Source organism: Ictidomys tridecemlineatus, chromosome 13 (genome assembly GCF_052094955.1).
Source record: "Ictidomys tridecemlineatus isolate mIctTri1 chromosome 13, mIctTri1.hap1, whole genome shotgun sequence".
NCBI classification, from domain to species: domain Eukaryota; kingdom Metazoa; phylum Chordata; class Mammalia; order Rodentia; family Sciuridae; genus Ictidomys; species Ictidomys tridecemlineatus.
In genome coordinates, this window is record NC_135489.1 from 74,946,318 (window position 1) to 74,971,267 (window position 24,950).

The window sequence follows — 24,950 nt, forward strand, 5'->3', positions numbered from 1 at the left end:
TTACTGAGTTACAATCCATGGTGAATTCATGCCTCCACGTTCTTTCAAGCGACTGTTGATAGACAGCAAATACATGTGTAATGATCACTGTAGGGCCATGCACTTTCCTCTCTATGCAAATACCCACAAGTGGAGTGACTAAGTCCTAATGTAGGTCAATGTTCACTTATTTAAGTAATTGACAAATTATTTGCCATTTAAGTTCCATTTAAGAGGAGGTGGGTGGGAGTCCCAGATCTTCCATCTCTTCCCATGCGTATTTTAAGCTTTATCCTAGTACGAAAGTGATGTTTTTTTTTTCTCTTATTATTGATAGTCAAAGGTTTTTTACATGTTGTGGGTAAACATCGTTCATCAGATTTTCTCCTAGAGTGGGACTTTTTAAAATTCAAGTCAAGTCTTCCAAAGGGGAGAAATTTCTAATTGTGATGAATTTAAACATACAACATTGTATGCAACTTTTGGCCCACACCCATGGACAGTATAATTAGTCCATTTGAAATTGTTCTTCAGCTCACTGATGCTTTGGTCATTTATTTATTGGTGTTCAGCATATGTTCCTAGTGTTTCATTGCGTTGATCCTGTTGCTGTGTCTTCATGAGCTCCATAGCAAAGTCAATCTTCTATTCATTCCATCCAGCATATTTTTTTTTCATCTTAGACACACTAAGTTTCATTGGAAAATATAATTGAGTCTTTTTATACATTCTATGTCTCTACCTATGAATATATAAAGTAGAATTATCATTTCTGTTTTGATGTGCTTATCTGCTAATTCTAACATCTGTGTGGGTGCTTGCTGCATGGATTGCAATTCTTGATTTTTCTTCTCATTATGGATTGTATTAAATGGAAAGCTTTTAATTTCTTTTCTTTCTGGAACTTAAAAAAAATCCTTTATATATTAATGAGATTCGTACAGGGATACAGTTACTACTTGGACCAGTTTTACCTTTAGGAATTGTCTGATACAGATGGTTAGGTAGTAACCCAACCTTTTTAATTTCAGAGTTTTTTCCTACTATTGAGGCAAGACTCATCTCTGTTCCCTGCAAGCAGTCTGTGAACATAAAGTCATTCGAGCCAGGCTGGTGGGACTAGGTACCAATTCAGGTCTTGTGTGAGCACTGGGTTCCATTCCTTGTAACTCAGTGGATCTTCCCCTTATTGGGGGATTTTCTCATGTGCATGCCCTGATCAGACCTCTGTGGATTCCCGAGGAGGACTCTCTGTTATCTAGGCTTCCTCTCCATACACCTTTCTCTCAGGTAGTCTTATCTACCTTTCCAGTTTCCAACTCCAACTTCTGGATTTTCCTTATGAAACTCTCTTATCAATTATGAGAAGGCGCAGTGGAGAGAAACAGGAAATAAGGCAATGCCATTTAGGAGCCAGGAGGAGGAACAAAAAAGATAAGCCACCAACACACCATGAATTGAAAAAGATGGCATCATGGTGAACCATGCTTTGGAGTCTTGCAACACACGGTGTGCCCAAAGCTGAAGAGAATGGGAGATTCCTCAGCACACAGCTTCTTTTGAAACACAGGGACCCTTCAGTTTCTCACTTGCTATGTGTTTTCCGACTCTCTTTTTACCTCTTCTCTTCAGTTAGTTCTTTAACTTTCTTTTCTCCTTTTTTATTTTCTATTCAGTTTCTGCTACTGTTTTCCTTCCTCTCCCCTCCAGCATTGCACTTATGCCAGTGTAAATACCTGAATTGTTTATCTAAATTACAACCCTCTACTGTCGTAATCTATTCATTATCCCATATATATATACATGATATATATATATACACACAGACTTTTAAACTACAGCTGTTGTAATAAATAATTTTATTTGAAATTAGCTTTTCAATATTATGACAGAAGAATAATAAGGCACTTACTATTTTATAAAAGCCTAGAAAGTTGTAAAAATCTTAACTGTGTGCATTAGAAATCCCTCCATAAAAGATTTCATGGGTGCGCTTTCTATTAAAAAAAAAGGGAAACATTTCCTTACTCATGATAGCAAATCAATTCTCAGTGCTACTTTAATTTTTTGTCTTTCTTTGACTATACATTTGTCTTATGTCTTGAAAATATTAAAATTTAGAATCCTCTGATAAACCCCACATTTTACATGACATTCAGACAAAGAACATTTTTTGTTTCTTCATAAACTACTGAAAATAAAATGATTTTTTTTAAAAAAATATTTTTTAGTTGTAGTTGGACACAATACCTTTATTTTATTTATTTATTTTTATGTGCTGCTGAGGATCGAACCCAGGGCCTTGCACATGCTAGGCGAGCACCCTACTGCTGAGCCACAATCCCAGCCCCATAAAATGATTTTAAATAATTTGTAGAAATAAAAATAAGGTACAATTAATGAATTTAATTTTTTTCAAATAATTTTATTATTTATTCATTTTTGACCATGTTTGAAAAGAAAGACCATTAATTTTTCCATTATAGAAAGTTGTCTTCAAGCAAAGATATATTTTTTTTTTTCTGTGCAGTCAGGAGAGAACCCAGGGAATTGTGAGTGATAGGAAAGTACTCTACCCCAAACCCAGATGTCCAGATCCATGGATGACTTTTAAGTAGAGATTGACACAGCCCAGGAAGTGTAGCTGTTATCTTCTTTAAAAACTTGGATTTTGACTTCTAGTCTTCTAATCCCAGAAAATAGATTTTTCATAGCAAAGTGTATGCAGTGATATAAAGTTCCTGGTGCTCCCAGGTTAATCCTCTGAGAATCACGTGGACAGTCTTTTTTTTTCCACCCCACGTGGACTCCCATCTTCCAAGGAGTGTCAGGCACCACATGTTTCAAGTTATTTGTGCTGTGAGCTTAGCCTTCAGTGACTGGAACAGTTTCCCCTCCTCTCTCACTGGCTCACTCTTCTTATGATTTTATTTTCCCAGTGAATTTTTGGTCAATCAATGATTACCAAACCATGGTGGGTTGAAAGTAGTCATAGTGAGGTATTTTATTATAAAAATAAGTTTATTCTAAAAACTTTTAAATGCTTTGAATTTTTAAAAATAAATTGTACACACAAATTCTTAAGGAGTTGGTAGAATCATTGTGATATTTCTGTTCATGTGGCAGGTACTGAAGTTGTCTGTTACATACATATTTTAAATATTTTGGTACATTTTGAAAGGAATATTAACTATCAAGATGGAAAGTAAGTGCAATAGAATGTAAGATTGAAATTCATGGGTGGAAATGCAGACTTTGAAGAGAGTTACATATTTTCCTGTTCCCTTAGGCAACTTATGCTAACTCAGCAAGCAGTAGAAGGCAGATGGATCATGTAGACAATGAACTTGGTAGAATTCTGGTGTTTGAAGTTTTGACAAAGACAGACTATTATCAAATAATGAATTTGTCAGGGAAATCTTCATCATTAGATATATGTTCCTTCAATTTGGGGAAAGAAATCAAATTATATCACAATTATTATACACCATTAAAATGTTTGGATTAACCTTACAATGTTCTTAAATCTGTGGGTTTTGGAGCATGTGTACAAGCCACATTAATTGCTATGCCATCTTATTTGCTAAATGGAGAAGCTGTGTTTTTCTCAACTACATCTTCTTGAACAAAATGTTACCTCTTTCTCCTAAAAATTTGCTAAAAGTATTTGTTATCAGGTTTAAAAATGTCCCTGTTGTTGAATTTACAAACTGGTTGGACACAGAAAAAAAATATTTATTTTAAGAATTACATTTTTTGGTAATTTTTTTAATAGTTTATGACAATCTGAACAAAATGAAAATTTTTTTCTTCTTTTGTAGCCTCACCTTTATTCTTATATTGGATCTCTAATTTTTCAGTCAGGGCAGCATTCAGAATTTTGCTGTCATATAAAACAAGCCTGTAACATTCTATTTTTCCATTTCTGTTTATACTCAATTTTTTAATGATTTTTATGTTTTCTACTAACTTCATGAACTAATTTGTTTTAAGATGAAGCTTAAAATTAATTAAAATATGATTTCTTATCTAGGTGAGATTACTTTATTTAAATGGTGCATTCCCAACATATGCTTTGAATCTAAGAGAAATAGTTGACTTTCAGAAGAAATATTGTAAAAATGTAAAGAACAACTAAAAAAGAAAAAAATTATCTAGTTTGGTTTCAATTATAATGAGATTGATATATAACCTTGAAATAATAGATATAGTCTCCAGTACTTAGTATTCTGAGAGGTACTTGGAATAAAGTGAGATTTTATCATTTCAATCTTAAAATTACCGAAATAAATTTTGGAATAAAACATGAAAATATAATTATCAGTTACATTATTTTTTTTCTTTCTCTATTAAGCAAAAGTCGTTTAAATATATATGGAATTGAAAATTATAAATTTAATGATTCCTGTTTTAAAATTCTGAGAGTGTTTTGGGGTTTTAGTTATTGTATTTCTCTCCTATTTTGTGCACTTGCTCTACAGCAATGAATAACTTGTATACCATTAAATCATTATAAGTACTACAGATAACATGCTTTGGCCAATTAATAAAATGGGTGCCTCAACTGTCAAAAAATTATCTAGAATTTGTTCAAGATTTCAAGTGTCAAAAATTGTCTTTCTTTCATCGGATTATGCCTAATTTTCCCTTGGTAATGTCGTTTCTGAATCCATACTTTCAGATATTTTTTTGGCTGTGAATGACTCTGCTCTGCACTTTCACTGCTCCCTGGGATTTGGAACTTGATTCTTTTGTCTCCTTTAGTTCTGCTTGCCTTCCAAACTCAGCGTCTTCCATTGTCTCAGATAGCCACTCCTGTCTCCAAGATGAAGTTCTTTGACTCCTCTTCCCTGTACTACTTCAGATGATATATTTTTGGACCCGAATTGGCTCTGTATACACAGAGATAAAAATTTAAACACTCTTGGTCTTTGAAATCTCATAATTTTATGTGAAATAATGTTTATATAATAATAATAATAATATAACCTGAGGAAATGCAAATTTGATATTGGCTATTAAGAAGTGTATGCCCTAAATGCACCCCCCCATCTTTACACACTTATTAACTCAAGGTTAAGTGAGTACACTTGAAGGATAATAATAAATGGAGTCTTTGTAGTTCATGTTCATTGTTCTTCCAGTATCATTTTATAGAAACTGGAAATAGAAAATATTCGATTGTTGCGATGCCTAACTGAATACCACAAATTTTATTTTGATTTATAACTCAGAGGATAAAATCATTTTATTATTCTGTTATTTTCATATTGAAAAACTAGATCTAATATCAGAAGTCATTGTTATAATGAAAATATGTTCATATGTGAATACATTAAATAAGCATATCAAAGAGAAGGCATCCGCTGTACTTCAACTTAATTCAAAAGACAATTTGCTGGTTATATTATGTATTGAAATAGATAAATATCATCTAAACTCATGTTTTGACAGGAAATTTAAAAAGAAACCCTCTATTCTATAATCACCCATGACAAGATTCTTATGTATTTTCCAGGATTGGCATTTAAATGTTTTATAATTCAAAAGCTTCACTTTGCTGCTTCCTAACAGCAACTCTGTAAGGTCTCTCCACAACTCCATCAGAGGATGAAGGGAAGGCAGGCAGAGCAGGGTGAGGAAGAGTCAGCTGCGACCAACAAGGAATGCATCCTTCTCACTTCCTTGAAGATTTCTAATTCTAGAATGGATTTCACATTTTAAAGTTCACCTGAAATCAGGTGGAACCAAAACAATTTACAAATATAAAAGCTTAATACTTGAACACAAGATCTATTTCCTGTGTATGTGTAGGCATTCAGGCAGGTATTTCTGTATATCAACAAAGCTTATATATAATAACTGACAAATGTTCTTTCCTTTTTATAAGTCTTTTATTTTTTCTAAAACCACACTAGATTATTATTACTCTTCATCACATACAAATAAGTGAACAGAAATAGAAGTCATTGCTCTCTAAAAAGATAATTTTATTTATGTATTATCTTCTACTGACTTGCTTATTTACCACCTCAATATCTTGAGAAATAGACAAGTTCCTTAAGGTTACTTCAGCCTGTTCCCACGAATTTGTTATTTCCATTTCTTTAACTGCTCCCATTACTTGATTGATTCAATTTCAAGTGTCTTTTAAAGTCCTCTTTTCCCCTTAGTGCAGGGAAGATCTGGTGCTTGAGTGGATGGATCAGAGGTGGCCCGCTAGGTTTGATGTCTGGAGGTTGTGGTTGGGAGCTCTTCTCCCAGAGGAGAAAATGATGTCCCCAGCTGGCTACCAACGTGAGCTCCTAGTTATTTCCCACACTGGTCATAACTGCTCTTAGTTTTGATGTATCTTCCTTAATGTGTTGCTCACTTTCTGGACAAGATATTTTAATTCTGAATCTCTTTGAGCAAGATCTACTTTACATTAAAAATAACTTGTGTTACCCTTGCCATACCAACTACAGCTCTTTCCACTTTCAGCTCTCTCAAACTTCTTAAGCCCCTGTTCTGTGTCTCAGGTACTGCTAGTCCAATGGCTGACTAATGTGAATCAAAACATATTCCCATCAGCTTGATTTAGCTGAAGGGATTATATGATGTTATTGTCATTCAGATTTTTCTGAAGAAGAAAGAGTGGAGTGGGTCACCTACTCAACATTATGTGTTTCCCCAAATGAATGCACTGGCCACTGTTCCTTTTTTAGCCCTTTTTTCTGCTGAGGGAGGACTGAATTGTCATGTTTAATCAAGCCATTCTGGGTATGGCTGTACCTTCAGCTCTTTGCTCTGTGAACTTGGATTGTGGGGCTGCCTAAAATCCTGCCAACATCCAATTAAAAGTGATGCTGGAAATGTCCAGGTCAATTAATCACAGGGTAAAATTTCTATTGACCCAATTGGACTAAAGTTCTTTGAAATCATTGATTGCTTTCTAATAATATTTGTATCTTTGAGGTGACAATTTGGGAAAAGCATATACATTGTTAAATGTTTAATAGAAGATAAAGATGTTTAGATCATTTCAGAACCTTGGTTGACTAATGCATTTTTCTTTGTTGATGTCATGAATTTCATGTACTGTGAGCATTTGTTTTTATTTAAAGATTCAGAACAATAGGACTCTAAACAGCTTTAAAATTCAAAAATATGTGACCAAATAATTGGATGGATAATTCTATGAGGATAAAATTATAACAAGCAAGATGGACTATTTTTTGAAAGAAATAACCAAGATCAAGAAACTAAAATCACAAAAAATGCACTAGTTTATTTCATCATAAAAAGATATGCAACTAACCACTTGCTAAGTAACAATGATTTTTCCAAACATAAACAACACATATACTGTATCTAATATTTAATATAAGAATGGTTAAAATCATAAAGCAGATGCAGTCTCTTATTTTAGGATGTATTATATGTCTCAGTTGTTGAATATACATTAAGGCTCTTAGCATCTTCACTGTGTAAAATCAAACAAAGATGGAACATCCAAACTAAAGAGGGGACAAATGTATGGTATGAGAAGATGGAGTAAAATTAATTGTATTAGTTATTTGGAGTAGTTTAGAGGGCTGTAAAAAGGGATTTAACATAATCATCTCAATGGGTATAAAAATATTTATCAAAGTCGAACAGCCTTTCTTGAGATGACAACAAATTAGATATACTAGAATTATCTCAAAATATTCACATAAAAAGCCCAGTTAAAAGGCACACTGATGACATTATATTTAATGATAAGCAAATTGAAAGCTTTCACTCTAATATATGGAAAAAATCCAGGGTGTTTAGTTGTTACATTTCAGTTCAACATTGTGCTAGAGATTGCCATCAGGGCAACAGAGCAAGAAAACTAAAGTCATTTGGACTGGAAAAGAAGGGGTAAATTCTCTGTTAAGGACAAAATGTTCATATGCATATATAATTGTATGAAATAGATGTATATTTATATGTATTTTTTACATATATCTTTATAAACATATGAAAATTCTAAGGAATTCACTGAAAAGCAATCATAACTAATAAAACAATGCATCATGATTGCAGGTTCTAAGACACAATAATAATAATAATATAATAAATCAAGCAAGTGAAAAGAAAATCCACAGAATAAAAAAAATTGCAAATCATATATGTTAAGGAACTTGCATCTAAAAAGTATAGAATAGTCATAACTCAAAAATATATGCAAACAGGGTTGTTTGTAATAAAAGGAATATGCATTTAAATAAACATTTCTGCAGCAAAGGAGACAAACAGCAAGTAAAATCTCAATGTCATTAACTTACAAGGAAATACAACTCAAAACCATAATGTGTTGCCATTTCACACACTCTGAAATAGTGATAATCAATATGATAAAGGATAAATGAGAATGTGAAGAAATCAGAATTCCCATACACCCACTGTTAGGAATGTAAAATGTGTATGTAGCCCCTTGGAAGGCAATGTGAAAGTTCCTCAAAATATGAGTCTTACATGCTCAGAAAATCCTGAGTGTTTACTCAGGAAGTATGGGAATACCTGTTCACACCGAAAGTTGAATATTAATGTTCCTAACATCACTGTTCCAAGTGGCCACAAGAAAGCAACAACATCAGATGGTGAGTGGATAAGTAGATGTGATATGTGGGTAAGATGGCAGCTTTTTATAAAAAGAAATAGAGTGGTGACATTCTACAATGTGTCACCACTGGATACATACATTACTGAATGAACCTTGAAAACATTGCTAAGTGAAAGAAGCCAGCGACAATTACCACATACCACATGGTTCCATGCAGAGGTAGTCCCTGACTTAGGAGGGTTTCACTTCCAATGTTTTAAAGCTACAGTGGTGTGAAAGTGATATGAATTCAGTAAACACTGTACTGTGGATTTTGAACTTGGACCTTCTCCTTCGCCTGCTAGTGATATGTAATATGATGCTTTTTTTGTGGTGCAAGGCAGCAGCAGCAAACCTGAACTCCAAGTCAGCCAGATGAGCATGAGGGTTAGCAACAATATTTGCTACAGTAAACTGTATTGCTGAGCTACAAGGTTCAATAGAGTAGGTTAAAAATATATTTTTAAATTTACTATGCATCAATGTATGATGGGATTATTGGGACATAATCTATTATAAATTGAAGGGGATCTGTATGTGAAAAGTCCAGAATAAGTAACTATAGAGAGGTATAAAGTAGACTAGTGGTTGTCTGGGGGAGGGAGGTACAAGATCATAGAGTGGTCAGGAAAATAAGAGACAGATTTCTTCCTGGAATAAAACAAACAAACAAATAAAAAACAAAAATAAAACAAACCCCCCCCAAAGCCAAAACATTCTAAAATGAGGTTATGATGATGATTGTATAACATGGAGATTATCTAGTAAAAATAATGAATCAAAGCATTTAATTAGGTGATTTACATAGAATGCATGCTATATATCAATAGAGTGGTTTAAAATAAAAGAAATGAAAGGGGAAAAAAGATATTGCTAGCATTACCACTAAGGAGGTGAGAATGTATTGTCAATGCATGAGCTTAGCGCACGGCTTGGCACGTTATGTCCTACTACTTAAAATGCCTCATTAGATGTTCTATAATCAGTTCACCATGTAAAAATTCAAACTCATTGTGGTTATCATAATTCATGACAGAAAATATTTTAAAAGGGAAGTGAATGTACCTTTTTGTTTGAAGTAAAAGGTAAGTAAGTCTAAATGAATTATTGGACATCTGCTTGCTCAGCCTTTGGAAGAGGTCTGGGGCCCTTTGCATAACTTGGGTGAAGAAGATAGGTTTATAAGCACAACAGTTTAGGATTGCTAACACTGTGCTCAGTAAGCACTCTGGAATCACACTATAAAATTTCCCAAATTAAGGGCATTCTGAAAGTATGGCATATAGACAGAAAATTTTGAGAATATGATTATGCTGTGGTTCAACACAAGTAACCTATAATTTAGATGGTTGACTTGAGAGAATATTCAGTGGAATAATCGCCTTTGGCTAGATGCATAAAGTGACATTATGTGTGAATGGGGGCATCTTGCCATTTCCTTATTCATGGGGAATTTGAGCCAAGTCCACATTTCCCCATTTTGATTAACCATGATGAATAACTGAGAATTATCCTCAGCAGTCAGCTTTGAGCATTACTTCAGCTATCCAGAATTGCTGCAGAACAAACTTCAGGTAACTTTTATGATCATGACAATGAATGAAGTAAAACTTTTGATTGCACAAATAATCTTTCTGGTAGTTTTCTTTGACTAGTTAAGAGGGCAAGTTTCTTATATACTAATAGTAAACTATAAAAAAGTTAAGTATTTCTGCCAATTACTTTGGTTGAACTTGACATTTGAAAGATTATTTAAAAAGGACAATGGTTAAGGGGGACTGGTATGCCATCCTTACTGATTCCTTCAGTATTAATTTTGGAGTCCAGCTGAACAGCTTGGATTCACGCGGACTGGATTCCAGCTTGTGTTTACTGCAATGCCCCAAAGATGCTAGAATCAGCTGCCCAGCTGTCATAATTCAGTATGACAAGACATGGGCTTGACAATCACGAAGGTAGTTTATGAGAGCTGTTCATTTATAATATTATATCCCCAGAGAAAGCATCACAGAGGTGTGGCAAACTGTAATCACCCAAAAGACAAAAAGAATCTTCTCCTCAAATGTAGCTTAAATGCAAGGATTTATTTAAGTCTGAAATTCCTGGAGCAATTGTGGACATTCTTTAAACTTTCAGAAATGGGTTATCTCTCACTGACTCTTCCATTAAGTGAGAATCTCAGTTACTAGCAGGCTGCTCAGATTTAGAGAAAATCTCATTCTTCAAAGAATTCTGTTGATACTGATTCCCAACGGATCAGAAAGCTACCTGAATTTCAATGGAGGCTCAGCCAAAACAGCATTTAAAGTTTTACAAAAGACTAAGGCTCAGGCAGTCTTGCTGGGTTCTTGTGAACTGATAGTTCCTGTAATATTAGCAGAATATGCAAAGAGAATACACATAGACTGGTGTCTCACACAAAAATCACACAAGGCTACCAGCAGAGAGCTCTTGGGGTTTTTACACTTGAAAATCTGCCTAATGCAATTCCTTAGCATAGCTCATATGAAAGACAATTGCTGGCTTCTCTCTGGAGGGTAGTTGATACTACTGCATTAGAAAATTTGGAGAGCAGAAATAATACCAATACTCATAATGTCTGAGTGATTATGGAGAGACTTTTGAGCCCAGCAAAAGTCACTCATTTGGAGGAGGTGTTATTTTGAAGATCATGTACCTAAGGGAATCCAAGAGCAAGGCATTGTCTATACAGGCAAGTTGCTCTAATGCTGGTAAAACAGTTGTGCAAACATCCCAACACCTCTTTTCCTTCATTGTGATCTTACAGCTATGTCTGGTTCTTTGAAGAGAAATTCTTTGCCTGTTTTTTTTGATTGAGAGCACCTTGCTGTGTGTTGATCAACAGTAATATTCCATGCAGAAGGCCAATTTCAAATAAATAAGGAGTGGGAAAGTCAGCAGAGTGTATGCAATGGAGAATTGAAATTAGTGTCATGCTCCTTGGGAAGTGTTAGGATATTTATAAAACTTTAGTTCATAACCAATGGCCTCACTATAAGGTCAGGCCAGAGATAACAAGAAAATGATAAGAATAAAAATCCACTCTAATGAGGACACTATATTACAAAAATTTCTAAGGGAATTTGGAGTATTCAAGTGAGCTATGGGTGTATATACTTTAAAGTCAAGTTTTCAATGCAGAGGGGGATCAGTATGCTAAAGCAGAAGTCTTAGCTGCCCTTGTGAATGGGTGTACCCATGTGCATGAGCTGTAATCACTTGATTAAGGTATAAAGCATACCTCTTTGCACCTCCTGCAACCACTACATGATAAAAACACCTTTATCAACACCAGTAGAAAAGGAATTAGTTAAAAATTACCATAGGTGGAATTTCCTGAGGATATCACCAATGCACAGGAGACAAGTGGATTATATTGACAGTCTGGCAGAAGCCCTAAGGAACGGGTTACAGCAGTGTATTAACTGGGATTAAGATTTATACCCTAGGATCTTCTTAGTCTGTAATAGAAGGAAACAGATACTTCAATCTGAAAATTTAAAAAGTGATTTCCCTAAATTTGAACTATGTGAATATATTTATTTTGATTAAATCAGATAGTCTAATGTTACTGGTTTATGAAAATGGTAAAAAACATAATATTGTGGAAAAATACTATTCACAATTCTTATCATTGAAACTGTGCCTTTGGTTAAATTTAAAATAGTCAAGTTGCACAAATTAGTTGATTGGCCATGTTTGAATGCTTTACTTTCTTCACTAAGTTGTTGGTAGATTGAATATGAATGAATGAATGAATGATGGAGATATCACTGGAAATTTTTCTGAGATTATGAAGAGGAAATAAGATGAAAAAAAAAGGATTCAAGGATGAAATTTCACTTCATTTCTTTCTTGTTTACTTTTATTGTGAGGGTGGGTGGTAGCAGGGACTTAACCTACTTATCCACTTATCCACTGAGCCACATTCCCAGCCCTTTTTATTTTTTTTTAATTGGAGACAGGGTCTCACTAAATTGCTGATGGCCTTGCTAAATTGCTCAGTCTGACTTTGAAGTTGCGATCCTCATGATTATTTTTTATTAAAAATTCTTTATTAATATTTAAGAGCAAATGCATAAATAGTGGTTTCATAAGCATGCCCACCTTACCAGCCAGAGGTTATGTGGAGATTTTGGGAACTGGTCTTGATGTTCAGCATCAGGACAAAAGAACATTATTAAAAGCTTATCATCATGCTTTGCCTTGGTAACCACATAGGAGTCCTAGAAGATTGGTTTGTGTCCAGTCAGTTAGGAGGAATAATAATGCCAACAATAAAATATTTCATGAATGAATAAATGCTTTAGGAAAGCACCATGTCAATCAACAACATGGGGGTAAGGACTCCTACTTTTGTTATTCTAATCACTTGGAGTCTAACACTTCTGCTTATCAATGGTCAGGAGTTCTGTGAACCTAGTCTAGGAGGATATATTTATGGGAACACATGATAACCCTGAATTAAGAAAGATGACAATGGACAATTGGTGTGGTTCTAGTCATATTCCATAATGAACAGGATGCTACACATTAAAAATATTTTTTTTCTACTCATTCTCTAAATCTTGTTTACGCGCCAAATATTTGGGTGACAAATTACATATCATTGTATTGATGTTAAAAATTTTCTGATTTAGATAATTATGTTGTGGTTATATAAAAAATATTCTGAATCTTGAGATTTATGCTCTAAATTAAAGAGTCATGATGGCTTTGAAAAAAAGGTTCAGAAAAATACATTCTATGCATGTATAAATATATGTATATACTTTTACACCCACATAAATAGACAGAGAAGAGAAAGATTTCAAGCAAATAAGTCAATAGTTAAAATGGATAAAACAGATAGATAGAATATAATCAAAATAGGCAAAAATATGAACAATCTTGAAAAAGATAAAGGGTAAGGAGAATTTATTTCAGTGTTTCTGCTATTTTCTCTGGGTTACAGTTACGTATACTTTAGAAATTTATTCCCCCAAAGCATAATAATTTGTGACTAGGTAGACTTTTTTCAGGAAAAAAAAATGATCCAATTTAAAATAATCATCATATAATCATCCACATAAGCAATAAAACAATTTGATAGAGTAAAACACCATTTATGATTCATACATTCTTAGATATGTAACCTTAGAGAGAGATTTAATGTGAAGAAATATATGCACAAAATATCTACAGTAAATAATTATATTTAATGAATTACAATGTCTCCTGAAATTGGGAAAATGGAAAGAATATTCTATATCACAATATATAATACCACTTACAATTGATGTTTGATTCTGTGCTATAGGAATTTTTAAAGCTTTAAATTTTTGTAAAGGAGGAAATGCAACTCTTCAAAAATGACATAATTACATGTGGAAAAACTTTAATAATTACAGAATAACTTTTAAGTTTTGAATATAATACTTTTTGAGTGTAGGATCCATAGGCCAAATTCAATCATATTTTTATATACTAAATTCGAACACATGAAACATAAATATAAAGAATATTGTCTTTTACATTAGCATAAAAAATAAGTACTGTGAACTGGATGTAGTGGGACAGGCATGTAAGTCCAGTTACTCAGGAGGCCGAGGTAAGACAAGTGTGAAATTCTGGACCATCTTGGATAACTTAGTGAGGCCCTGTCTCATGGTGGAAGTAACTGAGTGATAACAATACCCTTGGGTTCAGTTCTCAGTACTAACAAACAAAACAAAACAAAACAACAACAACAAATATATACCAAAAGACATAAACCTATACACCTATACAGATGAACTGAAAAATATTATTGAGAGAAGTTAAATAAGATATAACAAATTAAACGATATGTCATATTAACTGATTAGGAAACTCAATATTATTGAGCTGTCAGTCCCTCCAAAATTGTATAGATTTGATGAAATCTCAATCACTAATCCCATTAGAAAACTTGTCAAAAGTGACAAGCTTATTTTTGAGTTGATATGAAAAAATAGAGTCAAGAATAGCCAAAACCATTTTTTTAAAAATAGAGCTGGAGGAATGAAAAAAAATTAGTTATCAAGGTGTATTATAAAATATAGAAACTAGGACAGCATAGAGTTGGTAGAAGTAGAAGTTGATATTTTGATAGAATAGAGTCTGAAAACAAACACAAATATATTTCTTGCAATATTGCTTCAAATTAAATTGGGGAAACTTAACTTAAAATAATTGTTTTTTGATTAATTGGATATTCACATTTATGTAGAATAATCTTCACCCAAATTGTCAACATTTAACTTAAATTAAAAGTGAAACAAAATAAACTTCCAATATAAAGGAATAATGCAGAAAGTTTGTAAACTTCACATTTTTAAAATAGCATAAAAATAGCTATCCATAAATTAAATTTAATTTCATTATAAATAATAAGTTCTCTTTGCCACAATCTTCAGTTAATCAAAATGCAAGACCCCAAAATTAGTGTGAATATGTGTATTAGATACAGATGTTGTGCTAACCTGTAGTGAAACAAATTGAATAATGGTCTCCTATAAAACTAAGTAGGGAAAAACAAACAAACAAAGAAGCTAATGTTTAAAAGAAGTATGGAGGTATCTCACAAGAGAGAATGGACAAATATCAAGTTAACACATTCATGACATGATGAGTATTAGGTAGAAAACAGAAACAAAAACATCAAAACCAGAGCATTCTTGAAAGAACTGCTAAAATCAAATCAACTATGAATAGAATGATACGACTACTTTGGAAACTGACATTCCTCCTAAATCTGAACATATTCATAAATCTTTGAACACCAAACATTTTCATTCATAAGCAAACTCATGATAAAAATCACGAAGATATATTTATGAAGAGACATATTTATAAAAAGACAAGTATGAACATGGTCAGCATCTCAATGGGAATCAATGTGTACATTTGTTACTTTAAACTGTTATAATTTACAATTATTTATTTTGCCACAAAAGATAATTTTGTAGATCTCCACTCCCCAGAGTTCGCTATGTGTCTCTTCTGGCCATTAGGAAAGGAAATGTGACTCTACCCCAAAATATAATCATATTGAATTCTTAAAGCATGCAAAGAAGGCAGGAATTTTGTCAAGGTTTTAAGCTATCCAACCTAATATTAGGAATAAAATATAGTTCTGCTCCTGAGTTTGGACAGTTAAATTGAATTTTTTTTTATTTGAGAAATCATATATAGAAAGTGTTCAGAGACTTGAAAATTGCATTATCAATACAACTTTTCCGTATGACTACATATTTGGGGAAAAAATACTATTTCTTTTCTAATGACTTTTCAATTACATTTTAACCTATTCTTTTATGGGTGTTATAATTAATGCAGATTATAAAGGGGAAACCAACTACTCCTTTCTTGCATTTTCCTCTATTATAGTTGCAGAGAATCAGAATTTTACAAGCATAAAGTTATTATAATTCATGGTAACTTTCAATTTATTTTGGGTATAGAGATTATCATGGTTGTATAAATATTAAATAAAATATTTGGAAAGGAATTGAGAAATCACAAATGCCTAGTTACTATAAGGGAGTAATGTTAAGATTTCCTTTATACATATGCTTTTGTTCCCCTGCAGTTGTAGAAAATGCATGATGTGTGAGAATAAAAAATGTGTTCCTATTAAAGACACAAGATGTCACTAATATATGGGGAATTATAGGTGTAATCATTACATTTAAATGTATTTTGATGATATAATATGAGGACACTGTAATTTATATTTTTCACATTAAAAGTCCAACAGAAAATAAATTTTTCTCTGTTAAGATGGAACAAAAGTTTAAAAACAAAAAATTATAGATATATCCAAATTTAGAATAACAGGACATTTTCTCATAAAAGGACAAGATTCTGGTTCCATTGAATAAGATAGGACCAGGATATACACAATTTCCATTACAATAAACAGTGGGAACAGCAGCCAGTGAAGTGCTGGAATCTCATTTAGGACATTGCTTGTAACCTCCTTTTTTTCAGTGATGCCTTAGGAAGGCCCACCCCCATGCTTTCACTCCTTTTTTGATGCACAGTGTGCTGTGATTTACATGTGTTACCAGGACAACAGGTGTACAGCCCTCATGGGAGAATTAAGGCGTCTGGTGAGAGGAAGGGAAAAGACATCTAGGAGAGCATCAGCATCGAATGTTCAAGTTCTCATCCACAAGTGCTCATGCAGGTTCAAAATAACCCTAGCCACACATAGCTAAAATCCGCCAAACCTCAGACTTCATAGGCTAATTAGGAACACAGACTTTGCACTCAGTGCTGCATTAAAATCCATGTCTTTGTTTATTACCCCCCTTTTTTATTACCCCTTTGTTCAGCCTTGATTTTCTTGTCTTTCCCATGTACCCTGGAGTCTGTATGGACTAGGGTGGTTCATAGTGCCATGGCTCTCAGGCCACCACACAGAGCAGAGTGAAGTGAGTGACTGACCCTTCCCAAAGATAACTGTTCCCAGCCACCTTTCTACAGGTCCCCCCCCCCCAACCATATCATCCCACAAGTAACTTTATCCCACTACTGAAATAGACCAAAATTTCATAAAATAAGGAAAGGGTTATAGAATTTGTCCCAGTTGTTGAGAAGCTGGTCATCAGGTGGTGAGGTACACCCCTGGTCAGGCAATTATAACCTGTACTGTGAAAAATCTCTATCCACTTTTTTTTTAAAGAGAGAGTGAGAGAGGAGAGAGAGTGAGAGAGAGAGAGAGAGAGAGAGAATTTTTAATATTTATTTTTTATTTCTCGGTGGACACAACATCTTTGTTGGTATGTGGTGCTGAGTAACGAACCCGGGCCGCACACATGCCAGGCGAGCGCGCTACCGCTAGAGCCACATCCCCAGCCCTCTATCCACTTTTGAAAGATGTAGTTTTGCATTCATAACCCCAAGGACCAGTTAGGTATCTCCTGGTCAAAGTTCAGTGACTTCACCTCAAAGTGGTAATCCAGCTGCCATGCCTTGAGGTTCTTCCTTGGGATCCCTGCATTTCCTGGCTGCTGTGTACAGGAAATAGACATTTTCAAATCAGAAAATGCTGTGATGGACACACAGTGGTCAGGATAGTTGGCCACACCAGTGTGCTCCTTCAGGTTCCAAGTCTCAAACTGAGTGTCATAACAGTGGGAGTGTGCACAAGTGAGAGTAGCTGAAGGTCTCCTCTGTCACTTGGGCAAGCATATTGCTGTCTAGACATCAGAGAGGAGCCAGAATTGGTCATTGAAAGTGCTCAGGAGATAGTCACCAGTGACATGCAGGCTGAAGCTGTCACAGAATTCTTCTGTTCCAAACACCCTGCAACAAGAGGCATTTGGGATAAACCAAATCTTTATAATGACCTTGAGAAAGGGAAGAAAAGAACAGAGAAACCTGCAATTCAGCACTGGAGACTCTCTTGGTCTATGACCCTGGGACTGGTCAGGATTTGGTCACAACTCCTGTTGGAGGGGAGCACAGTCAGGTATTGAAAGGGGCAGAGTCCAGTTTGAGGATACCCAGAGCTATTTTTGTGCCACCTATATAGGAATTCATGTCTGCTGAGCCAGGTTCTTGGCTCTGAGCTCTTCCCACAACCTAGACCTTCTTTTACTTCGTGGTTTGCCCAGTTCCTCCTTCAGGGACAACTCATAGATAATCTTGGGAATTGTCCTCACCATCTCACTCAAATCCATTGCTTTATAATAAGTTACAAGGATTTCTATAAAAGTGCAGTATATACAATAACTTGAATATGCAGAGATAATCATATAGTTAGCAATCTATGTATTATTGAAGAAGAAGGTGATGATGCTTATATTGATGGTGGTGATTTCTGTTGGGTTTTAATCAGTGCATTCATATAATATTAAATCCAATATGTTTTCATTCATGTGCATACCTACATGCACACACATGCTCCAGCAATAGTACATATGCCAAATAATTTTGTACAAAGTCATAAAAGTAATTGACACAGGGGCTGGGGATGTGGCTCAAGCGGTAGCGCGCTCGCCTGCCATGCGTGCAGCCGGGGTTCCATCCTCAGCACCACATACCAACAAAGATGTTGTGTCCGCCAAGAACTAAAAAAATAAATATTAAAAAAAAAATTCTCTCTCTCTCTCTCTCTCCTCTCTCACTCTATCTTTAAAAAAAAGTAATTGACACATAATTATCTTCCTATTTTGCTGATAAGGCTGGAGTTTACTGAAGGACATAAAATCAGGGAGGACAAGGGATTCAGATGTGTTTGTATGACTTCTGCTTTCAGTAACATCTCCCTGTGATTCCTCTTGAAGAAATATAAAATAAATTCATACATTCTAGCATTTCAAATCAGCTTCCAGTTAAATATGATGAAAAATGGTGAAAAGATGCAGAGAATAAAAGATTTAGCAGAAAACAGTCAAAATGTAACAATATTTTCATTACAGGTTATCAGATGTGCAACAGATGAAAATTTAGCACAATTTGCAAAGCTGACGGGAGTTCATTTAGAAGAATGCAGGAGCATTGTTTATCGCCTCATTCTTAACAGAGTTCTGGTATTGATATCCATCAAACGGTGGCATAAATTCAAATAAACAGAGCAGTGTCCTCTAAACTCTGCCTCCTTTCAAACCAAAGAACAAATCAACAGACTAAAACAACAATGACAACAGTAACAAATATGTGTCATGAGACCTACCTTAGGGATTGCATTTTTCTGAGACCCATACATTTAAAACAATGGATTTGGTTGTACCCACACACATAATGCCCCTCACATTCTGTCCCCCAAGACACCCTTCTCTCTATGATTGGCAGGAGGTTTGACCTCCATGTGGTGCTCCTCTCTTATGCTTTCTTTTTACAGACTCATGCTAGTTGATCAGGCTGTCATTGGATGGTATGGTTTAGATGTGTCTCCAAAAGCTCATGTGTGACTCAAAGCAAATGGTTTCAGAGGTAAAAAGATTGGATTATGAGAACCTTCACTTAATCGTGTATTAATCCATTGATAAGGATTAACTGGATTGGAACTGTAGGACGATAGGGTGTGGCTGGAGGAGGTGGGTCATTCTGGGCTTGCTCTCTCTCTCTCTCTGCTTCCTGGTGAGATTCTCAGCTGTTTTTCTCCACCATTTCCTTCCACCCTGAAGTTCCGTCTCACATCAAGGCCCAAGGTATGAAGGCAGTCTGCTGTGAACTGAGACCTCAGGAATCAGAAGTCCTAAAATAAACTTTTCTTCCTCTATGTTGTTCTCATCAGTTCTTTTTGTGAAAGAGATGAAATAATTGACTAAAAAGTGCACCAACTGGGAAGTTGACCACAAAAGGATAGTTGTAAAAATGTAATCATCTCATCCACTTGCAGAGCCTGGAAATATGCATTTATTTAGTTTATACTACATAAGTTGAGAATCATTAACTTAATGTGTTTTGTGTCCAATTTCTAAAGATTTTTAGTAACATTTTGTGTATAAATCTACAGCCGATCTCTTCTTCCAAAAAGGGAAATGATAGCCAAAAGAGATTTACAGTCACAAGTCTGTCATTCAATACCTGAAATGTGGAAGGCCCTGTTTTCAGCACTATTAAATGTTTTATCATTTAGAGCTTTTCAACATTCTCATTCTTGAGTTCCTCATTTACCTTGATTTTTGGTAATATTTGGTATATTTGATTGATCTCCTATCAGAGAAGGAATTCTGCAGTGTTTCACACCATGGTCTCTTGACTTCATCTTGGTGAAGACTTTGGAAAGGTTACTTGCACACCTGTGTCCTAGTTTCTTATTTGGAAAGCATTTATAATAATATCACATACTGAATAGAGATGTCACAGGGCATAAATGAGCATGCTTAGGCTAGTGCCAGACCAGAAACACCCTTCAGTGTACTTTAGAGTCATTTGACTTCCATTTTCCTTAACATGACTTCACATGGACTTTGAAACTTTTTACAAATTGTCTGACTTAGCAGTGTTGATATTCTTGTAATTGTATCAAAGTTCAGAACATGCAAAACAGACTGGAATTATTTTTCGATTTTCCAGCACCATGGGAGTTTGTGCCACATTATTAGGAATGCTTTGGGGTCTAGAAAATATCCATCTTCTTCACAGAAATAAATTATGTTTCCATAATTTGTCTTCTGGGTTTGGCTTGTGCATCACTCATTGTTTTCATTACGGTTTGGTCATGTGTGATCATGAGTCTCTGGTGGCTTAAGGCAACATGTTTATGTCAGTCAGTAGTGATGGCAGTAATTGTCCTGGAAGAGTTTGCATACATGCAGGACTTTGTAGTTTCCAAGCCTTTTCACATTCATCATCTTATTTGATCCTCGTAATAATTTTAAATAACAAAAAGCAATCCTTTATCTTTAAAAGAAACTTAAAAATGAATGTTCAAGGCAGCCAATTTGCCAAAAGTAACAAAGGAATGAGGAGCGGTGCGCTTCTCTCTGTGGCCAAGAAATAGCTTGAACTCTTGAACCCAACACCATGCTTTCCTAGTAGATTCTCTTTGTAATATTCCTTTCAGTGAAGATGATTTGTATAGTCAGGTGCCCTTGGCACAGGCATAAAGTTAGAAGTTAACCCAACTAGAATAAATGAACTCTCTGACTATATATGACTGCATTCTTTCAACAAAGTTCACCGGTCTGCAGATTAAAATCATCACTAGGCAGAAGTAAAGGTTGGGATAAAGCTAAGCCAGTATAGGAAAGTGCAGACAGGATCAAACTTAGTCTTCAATACAAGGAGCAGTACCCTGTGAGAAGGACAGACCCCAGTGGACCTATTAATTTTTTTCTAGGTGCCAACACCTTTCCATAATTATTTTGTTTTCTTGGACATGACTACTTTTCTTTTTTTTCTTAAAAGTAAAATTATATATGAAAAAATCTCTTAATAAAATGCAAAGCGCAAGTCATACTGACAAGTCAGTAGCTTCATCTCTATATAAGGAGAGGACATTTCCATATATAGAAAATGGTTTCTGATGGAGCTCTTAACTTTTCAAAAATTAGAGCCTGAATCGCAAACATGTTTTGTTTGCTCACTTGGCAAGGAAGCAGAAGATTGTTTGTTTGTTTTGTTTTACCATTTTAGTTATTTTTCACTATGTTATTTTCTGTGCCATTTCACATTCTCATTCTCTTTCCAGAATTCTGATGGGTAGAATTTGATTTTGAGTTAATTTATTTGGGGAGGTGGATTAATAATGAAAACAGGACCATCATGTGAGTGTGTGTGTGTGTGTGTGTGTGTGTGTGTGTGATTTTCAACATTCAACATACATGCTGAATTAAAAATAATAAGAAAATTAAAAGCTAGGAAGAAAGCTTTACTCAAACATAGTCATTAAGGTTATAATAAAACATTTGTCCATGGTATTTTTTTGAATATTGATCCTTAAAACTTACCACTTACATATGAACATTGACAGCTTTGGGGAGAAATCAATTGCCTTGAAGCATGAAAAGATAAACAAACATTTCCGTACTGAATTGGATTTTTTCTTTCTCAATTAGTTATATCATTGCTGACAATTGTATGATTATACTCTCTTACTTTCATGCCACGCAAACATGGGCACAGAAATAGTGTTGTATTACTTATTTTGTATTCCCAAGATTAAGAGTCTACATACAAACTTTTCACAAAAATGCATATTTATTAATGAGTAATTGTTATTTGTTTTATTTTAAAAATCCCCTGTAATTAAAAACCAGTCTTATAATATGAATCTAGTACATTGTTGAGCCTATTGAACTCTTATTTATTTATTTATTATTTCTAATCAGTTGCACATGACAGTAGAAAGCTCTTCAATTCATTGTATACAGATGGAACAGAATACTTAACTTCTCTGGTTGTACATGAAGTAGAGTCACACCATTCATGAAATCATACATGTATCTAAGGTAATGATGTCTGTCTCATTCCACCATCTTTTATACCTCTGTGACCCTTCCAAGCTCCCTTTTGCCCAATCCAAATTTCCTGTGCTCATCCCATGCCCCTCCCATTAAGGATTAGCATCTACTTATCAGAGAAAACATTTAGCCCCTGTTGTTTGGGGATTAGTTTATTTCATTTAGCATGACATTCTCCAACTCCATCCACTTACCTGCAAATGAACATGATTCTATTGTTAGAGGATCTAAAAACTTCCAAGAGAAAACTGCTAAAATTAATAAATGAATTCAGCAAAGTAGCAGGTTATAAAATCAATACTAACAAATCAAGTGCATTTCTATACATCAGTGATGAATCCACTGAAAGAGAAATTAGGAAAACTACCCCATTCACAATAGTCTCAAAAAAAAATACTTGGGAATTCAAGCAAAAGAGGTGAAAAAACTCTATGATGAAAACTATAGGACACTAAAGAAAGAAACTGAAGGAGACCTTAGGATATGGAAAGATCTCCCAGGCTCTTGGATATGCAGAATCAATATTGTCAAAATGGCCATACTACCCAAAATGTTCTACAGATTCAATTAAAATCCCAATGTCATTCTTTATAGAAATAGAAAAAGCAACCCATGAAATTCATTTGGAAAAATAAGAGACCCAGAATAGCGAAAGCAATCTTTAGCAAGAAGAGTGAAACAAGAGGCATCACAATACCATCCTTTAAACTATACTACAAAGGTATAATAACAAAAATGACAAGGTATTGGTACCAAAATAGGCATGTAAACCAATGATACAGAATAGAAGACACAGAGACAAACCCCCATAGTTATCACATACTAAGCAAAGGTCTCAAAAACATACAGTGTAGAAAAGATAGCCTCATCAACAAATGGTGCTGGGAAAACTAGAAAGCCATCTGCAGAAAAATGAAACTAAACCCCTATTTCTCACCCTACACAAGACTCAACTTAAAGTGGATCGAGGACCTAGAAATTAGACCAGAGATCCTATGCCTGATGGAAAGTAGGCCCAAATCTTCATTATATAGGATTAGAGCCTGGCACCTTAACAAGACTCCTAAAGAGCAAGAAATAAAATCAAGAATCAATAAATGGGATGGATTCAAATGATAAAGCTTCTTCTCAGCAAAAGAAACAATTAATGAGGTGAAAAGAGAGAGCCTACATTTTGGGAGCAAATTTTTGCCACCATACATCATATAGAGCACTAATCTCCAGGATATATAAAGTACTTAAAAAAATTTAACACCAAAAAAACAAAAAACAGCCCAATCAATAAATGGGCTAAAGAGCTGAGCAGACACTATTCAGAAGAAGATACACAATTGATCAACAAATATATGAAAAGATGAGTACTGGTTATTTTATCTTCTGCAGACTGCTTCTTCTTCCTTCCTTCCTCTGTTCTTTTTTTTTTTCCTATTACTCCTTTTATCCTTCAAACAATGCAGCACCATCTAAGGTAAAAATAAACTCCAAGGCACTTTGCAGGTATAACTCTATTTTATGTTAGAATTTTTAAAAAGTGTGCCTTTAAAAGACTGGCTTGGTTTTTGTTCAGCCTGGTTTTATCATCCTTAGTGGAACACTGCTCTGTTTCCTTGAGTAGCATACAGGGCTTATTTGGGGATGGAAGGACAAATTCTTTTTAAGGCCGTAGTTTGACCAATGTACCTAACAAAATCACAATTTATGTTGTGAACACTAATGCAACAAATGTACAGCATAGTCACTGCCATCTCTCAAATACTTATCTCTGCTCTGTAATTTGCATCAAAATGACATTAGCAAAAGCTCTAGGATGAGCTCACTCACTGTTGTTGCACAATGACCCCCCCACACACACAGTGTCACAGGCACAGGAAATTCAACAATTCTGGTAATTTTATTATCAACAATAGCTTTATCAATCTTTGAAGCTAATAAAACTCCTGATCAGCATGTCAATAGCTGTGCTTTCTCCTCATTTAAGGATTACATCATTTCTTGCAGAGACAGCTGAGTACCTTAAGGATAGTTACATCTCTGCTGCTCTATCACTTCTCATATTTATCAATTTTTCAATCTTGTTCAGTAAGATCTGAAATGTGCATCTTTTAAAATTAGTTGATGAAATAAAAGTGGGTCTGCTGTGGGGAATCTGATCAAATACTTGCTTTTCTACATGGCGAGAATGGTAGAAGATTTTAATGCCTACATGCAATTTGGGTGTGTGTGTTGTTGGATTAAGTTTGTGTTGGTATATTATCTGAGCCATAATATTGCTGTTGCAAAACAGATTTAAGCTCTGAGCCTTGTCTAAGTTTATTTTTGTTTTCTGCTCATTTAAATGGCACTTCTCAAAAAATAACAGTCAATACAAAAATAAAATGTACTGCCTGCTTGGCTGATGTCTGGAAGGAAGATGACAA